The sequence below is a fragment of the Saccoglossus kowalevskii genome, chromosome 13, assembly GCF_978046115.1.
Source record: "Saccoglossus kowalevskii chromosome 13, keSacKowa6.1, whole genome shotgun sequence".
Classification (NCBI taxonomy): Eukaryota; Metazoa; Hemichordata; class Enteropneusta; family Harrimaniidae; genus Saccoglossus; species Saccoglossus kowalevskii.
Window position 1 is genome coordinate 6,297,630 of NC_140653.1, and position 14,657 is coordinate 6,312,286.

The window sequence follows — 14,657 nt, forward strand, 5'->3', positions numbered from 1 at the left end:
ATTGTTTTCTATGAATCTTAATTAACCAATTAGTGAGAGTAATGTAAACTTGATGGCACCACAGTATGTATGTTGATGGTTGATCTATAATTCTTTTCTATGAATCCTAATTAACCAATCAGTGAAAGTAATGTAAACTTGATAGCACCACAGTGTGCATGATCAGTAAAAATAATGTAAACTTGATGGCACCACAGAGTGTATGTTGATGGTTGATCAATAATTGTTTTCTATGAATCTTAATTAACCAATTAGTGAGAGTAATGTGAACTTGATGGCACCACAGTATGTATGTTGATGGTTGATCTATAATTCTTTTCTATGAATCCTAATTAACCAATCAGTGAAAGTAATGTAAACTTGATAGCACCACAGTGTGCATGATCAGTAAAAATAATGTAAACTTGATGGCACCACAGTGTCTATGTTGATGGTTGATCAATAATTGTTTTCTATGAATCCTAACTAACCAATCAGTGAGAGTAATGTAAACTTGATGGCACCACAGAGTGTATGTTGATGGTTGATCTATAATTCTTTTCTATGAATCCTAATTAACCAATCAGTGAAAGTAATGTAAACTTGATAGCACCACAGTGTGCATGATCAGTAAAAGTAATGTGAACTTGATGGCCCTACGGTGTGTATGTTGATGGTTGATCAATAATTGTTTTCTATGAATCCTAACTAACCAATCAGTGAAAGTAATGTAAACTTGATGGCACCACAGAGTGTATGTTGATGGTTGATCTATAATTCTTTTCTATGAATCCTAATTAACCAATCAGTGAAAGTAATGTAAACTTGATGGCTCTACGGTGTGTTATGTTGATGGTTGATCAATAATTGTTTTCTATGAATCTTAATTAACCAATCAGTAAAAGTAATGTAAACTTGATATAACCAAAATGTGCATGATAGGTGAAAGTAATGTGACCTTGATGACGCCACAGTGTGTATGATCAGTGAAAGTGATGTGAACTTGATGGCACCACAGTGTGCATGTTGATGGTTGATCAATACTTGTTTTCTATGAATACTAATTAACTAATCAGTGAAAGTATTGTAAACTTGATGGCACTGTAGTGTGCATGATCAGTGAAAATAATGTCAACTTGATGGCACCACAGTCTGCATGTTGATTATTAATTAATATGCTAAATACGATTCCAATATTTAAACATAATCTGACTATGCATTTCATTGACAATGACTTGTTGATATGATTTTGTATCGTTGTCAGTACCAGTGAATTTGCTGCCACTAAAAATCAGAATACTTGGCGAAAAGTATCACATTCACTGAGTCTAGAAGTTGAGAAAAGGTTAGAATAGCTATAACATTTTATTACAATATATCGACTGGAGAAATATTGTCAGAAACCCTATATTATACTATTGGAATATATCCAATGGGAAAAAGTGTTCAATAATATACCACTACAGTATATAATATTGGGGAGGAATGTTGTTAGAATAGCTGTAATTTTCTCAGTATATCAGAAAATCGAATGAATTTATAATATATCATTTGAGTATAACCGATAAAATAATGCTATTATGATAGTTGTAACAAATTATATCTGAAATTATAATAGATATATCATACCATTAAAGTATATCGAATAAGATAAATATTGTTAAAATGTTATAATATATTATTCTAGTATTTTAGTTGGAAGAATGTTGTTAAAATAGTTGCAATGTATTATTAGAATTTTTCAGTTGGTCAAAGTTGTTTGATTGACTATTTTAAATTATCTGTTAGAATAACTATGATATACCATTTGAATATATTACATTTTGGTAAGATATTTTTAAAAACTGACTGCCACTTATTTCAAGCGATTTAATGATGGCAATACTTCCAATAGGACAACAGCAAAATAAGCATGTAATTATGGATAGACACAAGTAGTAGTTTGGGGTTGCTTCAGCGGTCGCCAGCATTACTTGACCACGTGCAGACATAACCTAAATAACAATAATAATATGAGGTTATTTCGAGGATACCTCAAAGTATGTACGAAGACAGTACAGCGGAAGTATCGACCGACGCGCAGCGTTGGTCGGTGTGACAGCGTACTGTTTGAGTGCATACTTTTAGGCATCCTCGCAATACCTTATTATCATACGTCTTTTTCTTCTAAGGATACATCATGGGAATGCCGAAACCCAAAAAGTTCGGTCCGGTCGAATCCTGGTGGCAACCATGTTTGTTTTTATTATTAGAGGACGCTTACGCGCGTAATCAATCCATATTTGGAATTTGCATTTCCTAATATGGTAGGATGAAAATACTCCGTAAAATACCGCAAAATTACGGCACACTGTAACTTATGGCGTTACGGTGAAAGATGTTTAATAATATGTAACGAATACACATGCCATTGCTGCATTGTAGTGTCACTTAATCGGAGAATCTAAGGTGATTATTATCTTTAAGGCTATGAAACTCTGGTTAGGATACAAGAAGGGAAACAGTGAATCATGCTAAGATATCATGTTAACCGCCTTTTGCACAAATCGAAAATGTACTAAAAGTTATTTGCAGAGTGAAACTTGTTTATGGAGCATTTCCTTTTAGTCTGTTGAGATTGGTTTATTGTAATTTTCCGATTGTTTAACTGCTGAGTGACAGTCGATCAACGTATAATCGTAGTTTACTATGTTATTAAATACAAATTGTTTTCATTAAAAGGTAAATGCGTATGCTTATCTCAAGTGACGATTAGTTTTGCTAGCTATGATAATGAACTTGTATTGTAACGGCATAGACATGATGACGAGTTCACGTGGACGAAGTGATCTTTATTCTCATATTCGTGTTTTCCTTTACTTACCTTTATTCTGTAATAGTCTAGGAAGAAAATGTTCCTAATATGTTTCAATTAATCTTATTGTTTTCACGTATACCTCATAAAGAGTATTCAATGGATTCATGCAAATGTTTCCTTGTAAGTTACCGAATAAATACTAACTAACCCCAAGCATATTGGCCAGCTCAGTGTAAAATTCACTCGACGCTCGGTAATTGATACATACATACATAGCAGTACAGCATATGTATAGTACTGTAATGTAAGACTGATGTAAGTTATTATACTGTTATACAATTTATACAGAATAAACTTCAGGTGGTCATTCATCAGTTGTATGTATTGACGGGTGTGTGACAACCTCTATAAATATGCATTTCCATATTTCCCATTGTTTGGTGATTTTATTAAAATGACTGCTTGCCCTATATTGTGTTGCTATATATATACACGATACAAGTTCGTATGGCTGACATCATCCAGTGGTATATTGATATACTTACTTGTAGTACAGTAGTATAGATACAGCGTTTTGGGGAAACATTTTTTTTAAATTATTTCTAATAACGTGAACACTTTTCTATATTATAATAAATATACACGATCAACGATGATTTTTATGTTTCCACTATTCAATCGCCTATATTTCTATGGTATTGTCACAACTGAACCACACAATTGTGTTACGAATTGACACGACATTTACAATCTGACAGAGAAGACAATAATGAACAATAACATTAATTGATAGTTGCGATATACTCCGTCAAAAAATAGGGCATTATTTTTATATTACTTCTCGTGCATGCCTTGACCCGGACTCATTTCCCCTGACTCTAGTTCCAAATTGTATGTTGTATTACAGCAAACTAAATAAAACACGCTGTCACGTGGTCGCTTATATCGCGTTAACCTCGCAATGATGTATGACATACGACTCACATGAATTGCAAGTAAGTCGTAAAACTGTCATTTTGAACATATTAGTATTTCTTCTGGCATTTGGCGTTTGTGACATTTACTATGCGGGTGTGCCTTGTAATGTGGCTCCATTAAGCTTAGACACATTGAATCGATTGAAAAAAACAGTCAGTGATCAAATTAAAGTCCAGAACAATTTACATTCATAAACATGATTTGTCTTCTGTCAGTTTAAAATTACGTCAATTAAACCCTCCCATTAAAGCTATGGATATTACTACTTATATACATATCTTGGGTGAGGCTGTGGATATTTTATGTGTTCACTCATGTGAGTGGCAATTGCTTGCATTTCATTTTTGATAGTAATTTCGAGGGATAGACATTTAAATTACCTCGTTAATGTATGTTTATTGGAGTGCATTATGACGGTAATATTATTGACATGTACGGGTAGTTCAGGTGCTACGTCTTTTATGCTAAATGTACCAGAGAAGTTCTTTCTACTTTATACTTACAATTTAAATATTTCGCATTAAAACAGCAACCATTGATTCAAATCTCACAAGGTTATATTGTAACACTGTGATATTAATGCACTTGTACTGCTGCAATCTATCACTCAGTGAGTGAACATTCACCATGAGTTCGTATGTGCTACTGCAATCCATCACTCAGTGAGCATTCACCATAAGTTCAAATGTGCTACTGCAACCCTTTACTCAGTGAACAATCACCATGAGTTCGTATGTGCTACTGCAATCCATCACTCAGTGAGCATTCACCATAAGTTCATATGTGCTACTGCAACCCTTTACTCAGTGAATATTCATCATGAGTTCATATGTGCTACTGCAACCCTTTACTCAGTGAACATTCACCATGAGTTTGTATGTGCTACTGCAATCCATCATGAGTTTATGTGCTGCTGAAATCCTTAGCTCAGTGAACATTCATCATGAGTTTATATGTGCTACGGCAATCCATCACTCAGTGAACTTTCACCATGAGTTCATATGTGCTGCTGCAATCCATCACTCAGTGAACATTCATCGTGAGTTCGTATGTGCTGCTGCAACCCTTTACTCAGTGAACATTTATCATGAGTTCATATGTGCTGCTGCAATCCATCACTCAGTGAACATTCACCATGAGTTCATATGTGCTACTGCAATCCATCACTCAGTGAACATTCATCATGAGTTCATATGTGCTACTGCAATCCATCACTCAGTGAACATTCACCATGAGTTCATATGTGCTACTGCAATCCATCACTCAGTGAAGATTCATCATGAGTTCATATGTTCTACTGCAATCCATCACTCAGTGAACATTTACCATGAGTTCATATGTGCTACTGCAATCCATTACTCAGTGAACATTCATCATGAGTTCATATGTACTGCTGCAATACATCACTCAGTGATCATTCCTCATGAGTTCGGATGTGCTGCTGCAATCCATCACTCAGTGAACATTCACCATTAGTTCATATGTGCTACTGCAATCAATCACTCAGTGAAGATTCATCATGAGTTCATATGTGCTACTGCAACCCTTTACTCAGTGAATATTCATCATGAGTTCATATGTGCTACTGCAACCCTTTACTCAGTGAACATTCACCATGAGTTTGTATGTGCTACTGCAATCCATCATGAGTTTATGTGCTGCTGAAATCCTTAGCTCAGTGAACATTCATCATGAGTTTATATGTGCTGCTGCAATCCATCACTCAGTGAACATTCACCGTGAGTTCGTATGTGCTGCTGCAATCCATCACTCAGTGAACATTCACCATGAGTTCATATGTGCTACTGCAATCCAACACTCAGTGAAGATTCATCATGAGTTCATATGTTCTACTGCAATCCATCACTCAGTGAACATTCACCATGAGTTCATATGTGCTACTGCAATCCATCACTCAGTGAACATTCATCATGAGTTCATATGTACTGCTGCAATACATCACTCAGTTCATTCCTCATGAGTTCGGATGTGCTGCTGCACTCCATCACTCAGTGAACATTCACCATGAGTTCATATGTGCTACTGCAATCCATCACTCAGTGAACATTCACCATGAGTTCATATGTGCTACTACAATCCATCACTCAGTGAACATTCATCATGCGTTCATGTGTACTGCTGCAATACATCACTCAGTGATCATTCCTCATGAGTTCGGATGTGCTGCTGCAATCCATCACTCAGTGAACATTCACCATTAGTTCATATGTGCTACTGCAATCCATCACTCAGTGAACATTCATCATGAGTTCATATGTGCTACTGCAATCCATCACTCAGTGAACATTCACCATGAGTTCATATGTGCTACTGCAATCCATCACTCAGTGAACATTCATCATGAGTTCATATGTGCTACTGCAATCCATCACTCAGTGAACATTCATCATGAGTTCATATGTAATGCTGCAATACATCACTCAGTGAATATGTACCATGAGTTCCTATGTGCTGCTGCAAACTGTCAATCAGTGAACATTCACCATTTGTTCGTATGTGCAGCTACAACCCTTTACTCAGTGAACATTCACCATGAGTTCGTATGTGCTGTTGCAAACTGTCAATCAGTGAACATTCACCATTTGTTCGTATGTGCTGCTGCAAAATGTCAATCAGTGACCTTTCGCCATGAATGCAAACTATTTCTGAATGAACATATACTATGAGTCAATGAGTGGACATTTACCCTATTTTTCCTGTTGCAATCTGTGGACATTTGCCCTAATTTGCGTGAACTGCTGCAAAAGGTCAAAGCATGAACATTTACCTTGATGTGTATGTACTGATGCAATCTGTCAATGTGTGGAACATTTACGCTAATTTGAGTGGACTGCAGCAATATGTCAATGAGTGGATATTTACCCTATTGTGTGTATACTGCTGCAAACAGTCATTGAGTAGACATTTACTCTCATGTGTATGTACTACTGCAATCTGTCATTGAGTGGACATCTGTCCTAATTTGTATGTTCTGCTGAAAACTGCCAATGAGTGGACATTTACCCTATTGTGTGTGTACTGCAGCGAACAGTCACTGAACTGAAATTCACCCTAATTTACATGTTCTGTTGCTTCATCTGTCAGTAAGTAGACATTCACCCTACTCTTCTGCTGCAATGATGGGACATTTACCCTAATTTGCATGTACTGCTGCAAACTGTCAATGTGTGGGACATTTACTCTAATTTATGTAGACTGCAGCTATATGTCAATGAGTGGATATTTACCCTATTATGTGTATACTGCTGCAAACTGTCATTGAGTAGACATTTCCCTGATTTGCGTGTACTGCTACAAACTGCCAATGTGTGGAGATTTTCCCTGATTGATATGTACTGCTGCAATCTGTAGACATTTACTTCAAATTCTATGTTGTGCTGCAAACTGTCAATGAGTGGACATTCCACCTTATTTATTTGTACTTCTGCAATCTGTCTATGTGTGGACATTTACCTTAATTTGTATGAACTGCTGTATTCTGTCAATGAGTGGACACATTTACCTCAATTTGTATGAACTGCTGCAATCTGTCAGTGAGTGTACACATTTACCTCAATTTGTATGAACTGTTGTAATCTGTCAATGAGTGGACACGTTTACCTTAATTTGTATGAACTGCTGCAATATGTCAATGAGTGGACACATTTACCTTAATTTGTATGTACTGCTGCAATCTGTCAATGAGTGGACACATTTACCTCAATTTGTATGAACTGCTGCAATCTGTCAGTGAGTGTACACATTTACCTCAATTTGTATGAACTGTTGTAATCTGTCAATGAGTGGACACGTTTACCTTAATTTGTATGAACTGCTGCAATATGTCAATGAGTGGACACATTTACCTTAATTTGTATGTACTGCTGCAATCTGTCAATGAGTGGACACATTTACCTCAATTTGTATGAACTGCTGCAATCTGTCAATGAGTGGACACATTTACCTCAATTTGTATGAACTGCTGTATTCTGTCAATGAGTGGACACATTTACCTTAATTTGTATGAACTCTGTATTCTGTCAATGAGTGGACACATTTACCTCAATTTGTATGTACTGCTGCAATCTGTCAATGAGTGGACACATTTACCTTAATTTGTATGAACTGCTGCAATCTGTCAATAAGTGGACACATTTACCTTAATTTGTGTGTACTTCTGAAAACTGTCAATGAGTGAACTTTTACCGTAATTTGTATGTACTGCTGCAATCTGTCAATGAGTCGGCACATTTACCTTAATATGTATGTACTGCTGCAATCTGTCAGTGAGTGGACATTTGCTGTAATTTGCATGGACTGCTGCAACTCACAATGAGTAGACATTCACCCTAACTTGTAAGCAAAATTTCAATTATTGACATTTACTCCATTGTGTATATACTGCTCAAATCTGTCTCTGAGTGGACATCTGGTCTAACTTGCATATTCCGTTGCGAACTTTCAATGCGTAGACATTTACCTTAATTTGTATGCACTGCCATATCTGTCAATAAGTAGATATTTACTCTAATTTGTGCGTACTGCTGCAAACTGTAAAGAAGTTGAAATTCATTTTAATTTGCATGTTCTGCTGCTGCAACTGTCAATGAGTAGATATTTATCCTAATGTGCATATACTGCTGCATACTGTACAATTACATTAGACAATTACCATATTGGCTACCATAATATATTCAATTCATAATGCTATTCAATATTTCATTTGTTCCGCCGCTAATTGATGTTTAGTTCAGTCGTCTTAGAACATTTACTATATATATGATTACACCAGTTTAAAGATTCATTGTTGATCACATAATCGTATATTCGAGTTTTTATTCTTAGTAATACTTGATGGATTATTTATTTACAAGTTTTGCATTGTTGAAGAAGCTTACTAAGGTCTTGTGCGTATAACATTATACACTGTCTTCTATAATTATGAAAACAAACGACGGGACACAAAACTCAGACTTGTAAAGTACACACGTATTGCACTAAATCGGAAATCATAAAAGTAACCCCACTGCAAAATCGGACGCATCAGTATATCAATTATGTACGGTATGATTTCATGAAATCCCAAAATATCTGCATAGTTGTAATGTATACACATAGTTTAGCCATGTTAGTGTGTGCATTCGCTATAGTTAATGTCTTCTGGATCGTGTAGTGCTTAATTGGCAGTGATAATACGGGTACTTTAAACGATAGCACGGTCTTTAAATGCGAATTGATAGATGAAATCTCCTTCATTGTCACAGTTTGTGTGATTTGCACAGTTCGAAATCGAATACATTATTATTCCATGATTGAGGCGGAGCGTGTTTTCGGGATGGTACAGGCACATACCCTGGTCGTTAAGCTAACGTAGGAATGTGACACTCGAATTCTAACTACGAATTGCATTAGGTGATAACAAAACTGATGATTTATAGTTTCACGCAAGTACAGTTAGTTATTCTATGTCTGAAGATTTAAATAGTGTTACTTCCAAAAACCTTGGCATTAACCACACCGAGTTTTGGCCCATAGCCGAAACAAACAGGCCAGGTTCATTGACTATGAGTCCGATGATTAGCTTAAAAGAAAATAGCGTATGTGTTTCATAATCCCACATGCCGGCATTATTCTCTGTGGGAGTTGTGTGTGGAATTCAAATTACTATTTACTCACAGTTTCACAGAACCAACTATGAATATCATTCTTGCACAGTGAGTCACTGATACGAAGTGGAGAACCTCAATATTATTCTTACCATCAACATGCGTGTCAACCCACGTAAAAGCGTCTAGGTATGTAATAACCTACAAGGTAAATAATAGCACTGTTGTTTATGTTAGCTTCGTCCTCTTGAGTGGTTTGTGTAAATCTTCAAAGACGTAGTTGAACTATACAGTCAGCTTTCTAATTGGATTCCTGCATAGTCAGTCACTAATTGTAAGTTATGCTTACTTGTCTCTCGTATACAAAGGCGAGTATTGTGAAATATAATATTATTGTACAACATATTACACTCGGTACGCTCCTTTATAAAACCCTATATGATTTAAAAAAGATAGTCATATTTAATTTTTATATGATTATGAGCTAAGCCGTTTGTCAACATTAACATATTGCACATTCACAGTGCAGTAAATTTAAGTAAACATTTATGTACATTTTGACGGCTATTCAGAAAAACAAAACTTTACTCTTCTTTATTTGGTTTCAATTTATCTTCATTCATATAAATGTGACGTGTATGTATAATGTTGACAAGATACGTCAAAATTTGGCTAAATAACTAATCTGTTAGAAATTGGATAAGTGCAAAATTGAAGATTATTTGAACCAGATATGTGTACATTAATATATTCTTTTTAAAATCTGTCAGTAACCGGATATATCACAGTGAAGTAACCTATATTGTCATTATGTTGTGTAAATAATTTCCGCTGCAAATATTATCAAGTTGTTTTCCCGCTAGAATTCTGTATTTTCTCAGCAACTATTATTTTGAGAAATGTTGTGTAATTCATGTTATTAAGGACATTATAAGAAAAAATCGCAGGAATTTGTCATATCGGATTCCTACTGTGTTTGGTTAACATGTGCATTGCGTGAATATCGATAATCTCAATAAGATAACATGAAGATAAATGTATATGTGAACTCTATTCTCTATCGTTTCCAACATGTTCAATTGACCCGTTTCATTGATACATATCTGCGTTCTCGGGTATCGTGGATTACACATGCATTACGGTTCTAAGCATATTTTGAAATTCCATACTCTGTTAAGAAGTTCTCGTTTAAGGGGAACACTGTGGCGTTCATCATATACAGTATGACATAGTTTGATCCAGAAAGGCAGGTATAAAGTAAATGGTCGCGGAGTCGAGGAGCAGTTGCCAAAAAACATACACTTTTTATTTGGTCGCATCTGCTACTTTGTAAGTTACTATTATTTGTTTTGAATAAATCATGTCTTTGTGTCATTTACAGTCTACAGGAACAATAGATATTTAACGTGAGGTGAAAATAATCTACATTTCAATACATCTTCAGTTCGCACTTCCTACTCGTATTTATTATTACATATTGTAATGGCAATGGACTATTTACATTGCGAAATAGAAAGGACGGTTAGAATATCGTTGCTATGACAACTGTGACAAATTGTGTTTCTTGTTTCACATAGATGTAATGGTAACTTTGAATAAATTCAACCATTTAATTTGACCGACCGTCGATGTGTTTATGACTAAGATGCTGACTACACAGCCTACGCTGATATTCGGAGATTCCCCTACACAATTCATATTTCAATTCTGTTTGAGTACAGTTTTGAACCAAACACGCATATAGCTCGGTGATAGAACTCGTCAACGACAATGACTTGCGGTTCATTTGACGCCTTGATATATTGAATTTAACGTGGGTGATAAAATCGCCTAAAAGGCACTCGGACATCGACTTTCCATTTCATTCCGTGAAATCGACTATTGCACGTCATCACTACTATTATTTCATCAAACTCCATTTCAATATGTCGTGTAGTTAAAACGAGGAACCACGCTTGTCACTTTGCGTTACCAGCACTCGAGAAATAATCTGCCCCATCTACGCATCCCATTACACGTTACAGTCATTACAGGTAATCTATTTCGTCATTCTTAATCCTATGTCATGGTTGAAATATTAGGTACGATAGATTTCACAGCTAAATATGACAACAACTGGATAAATTCAACTGTTATGAATGGTGTATTTATTAGCTAATTGAAGTCAGTGTATATTACTTATCCACAATAATCATAGGTGGTATTATCTTCTATATAATACCAACGCGAATGCTATATATCTTCTGAAAATATATTTGTATTTCCGAACGTTGGGGTTCATATTCAGAATAAATGAAAGGCAATATTTCGCCGTTATATATTCCAAAATTAGTTCAACACAATTTATGAATACATGTCAATATCGACTAATTAGTGTAACCAATGACCATATTGCTGCTTTTAAACTACGGTATCTCGAGAGAAACTGCCTGTGGGTGAAACATCCTCGTACTGCCATACCCTAATGATGTACGCTAAGTCTAAGTCCTGAATCATGATGTCAAATCTGTGGAGAGATACCTCTGCTTCAAAGGCAATTGAAATGGTTGGGATTTACTAGTAGATTTAGATTGATAAAAGACGGATACACATGCTTAGGGTAATATGATTCAATAACAAGCAGCAAGGAATAAAGACCAACGTGCACAAAACATGTAACTCTGTGAAGGGTATCCGAGCTTGCACACGTGTATTTATTAAGCTTCATTGCAACGCAGTACAATCTGCAATGAGTTGAATGGAACAGTATCTAATCCTTCAAAGAGTCCCTACACATGTTAAGAAATACCATTTAGACGCCGCCAGACAAAGTGTATGATCATGTAATTTAAATGACCGAACCAACTCTCTTGGTGTGAGTATTTATTAGAAACCGCATTTGTCGGATTTACTTTCATGTTCGCCGGAAACTTTAGAAACAGAAAACATTCAAATGTACTTATATGTATTGTGTGTAGTAATTTGAAATGTTAAAAAGTGTAAATATCGTATTGTCTGAAACATTATGTGTTTAGTTCTCATGATACGATCAGATTGATGTATAATCAGACGGTTGAACTGCCCAGAGCGATGAAATCACATCGCATCTTCGTTACTCACATTATGGTGATGTACAAATTACTGCAAATGTCAGAATGGTTCATGTTAAAAAACATTGGCTACGCATTGCGAAAAGAAGCATTGTGCTCTCTAGAGATATCGTCTGTGTTCAATGGGAATGAGGTCACTCTCATATAAATACTAATCACAACGAGCGAGTGTTCTGACATTGAAACCATTGCCGACTATTTCAATAAAGGAAACCAGTCATGTATGAACGTTAAAGTGTATACCCATATTTAGTATATCATATAATGGTAGTACGGGATAACAACATGGGCATGCATATCAGCTGACGTGACAGTAGTTTATATTACTCAACGATTCAAAAGTTAGTTTAAATATTGCATTGTTTCATCATCACTACTTAAATTGATTAAAAATAGTCTCGATGGGTGATATGTATGTATATGTGATTTGGTTTAATTAAACTTGCGTGATTGTGAATGAGATGCATATAGATATATATAGATATACATAATACACAAAATAATATTGTACACACGTTATTCGTGTATTATTTTAAAAAGTTTACAAACGGTGTTGATTGTTTTGCATGAGTATATGTTATTTCAACGTTAACACATGGCATTCTACGATGATTGATGACAGACGTGCAAACATCCCAACATATATAGGAAAAATAACCGATCAATTAAACTTAACGTAGCATGAGTTTCACCAATGTGTGAGTGTGCACTTTTCCTAATTGTTGATTTATAGTAAGTTTGTTTTTAGTTACACGTGTCATTAATGTAATATTTATTATCTAGAAGTGACATATATATTGATTGTCTACATTATCTGTTTGGTTTGTGCATATACAACACTAAATTTAGACATCGGTGAGTTTATGAGAAACATAATCATATATTGAGTCCGATAATGTGTTATTTGTTAACAGCAGCTTGGGTAATACTTTCATAAAATAACTAAAATGTGTAATTGCAGAAAATAGTGTAGAATGCTTACATACTTTTGTCGGAGTTGTTAAACCCAGTGTCACTGTTATAGAATTTAGAACTATTGAAATAAGAATTATATTTTTATTGTAATACCATTTCAGTTAATTGTATTATGATGCCAATAACGATTCAAGAGACATTGTGATTGGTTGGGATTATGTATACAAGCAACGAGTATTCAGTGAATATGTGACAAATATCCACAATGGCCGACATCAAAGCAGAAATAATTTGAGAAACCAAATACAATATTATTGTAATGAAATGCAATCGAGTGATCATATAGCAGCAAATTATAGATCAAAATAAGTGATCATAATAATGATAGAGAAAAGTCAATATAAAAGACTGTTTATCAATAAACAGTTTGTTTACTTCTTGAATGTGATAATGATGACAAGTTCATACATATTATGACAACATGGCGACATACATAAATAATTTGAATTTTTATTAACTTTTAAAAAATAGTGTTAATATATATATTTCATATTTTCGAACTACATATTATATGATTATTTAAATAAAAAATAATAGTTTGTTTGTTTGTTGTTTAGCATTTGACTATGCTCTATTCAAATTTGAAGACTTTCAATATAGTTAGATAATCCTGTGCTTTCCCATGGTAATCAAGAGGTCAAACTGTTTCTAATCAGGTCAACCAAATCCATAACGAATCCATCAGAGAGCTGGATTCCCCGTGACACTGATCCCTTAAAACCAGTGGACGAGATGGACCTTAATTTGTAGACTTTCAGGTTTGATAACAAGTCGGAATCTATCTCTCGACAGTGGTGAGCAGAGCGCTACGCCAGGGGTTAGGTCAATTAAGGCTTACAAATCGGTTTTCTGTCTGGAAAACAAGATGGAAATCGAATAGCAATATGTGCGAAGGGAATTACTTTAATTGGAATTGTCAATTCAAGATCAACCAGGATCTACACAATGCATACAAATATGGTGATGTGTTGAAATTGTTACAATCTCGCAACACTTGGACCGCTTAGCTTTTATAATTGAACAAGCGTCTCCTGCATATTACATTGTGTGTTTTAATCATCAATTTATACCGTACTTCTATAAGCCTGCAATAACCAATTGCATATGAGAACTGACTGTTTGTATGTGTAATTAATGTTGCAAGGAAACTATACGAGGCATGCAAACAAGAATATGTCTTCAGTGTATAATCTTAATACGACCAGATATTCACTGCATGTAAATAAAAATATT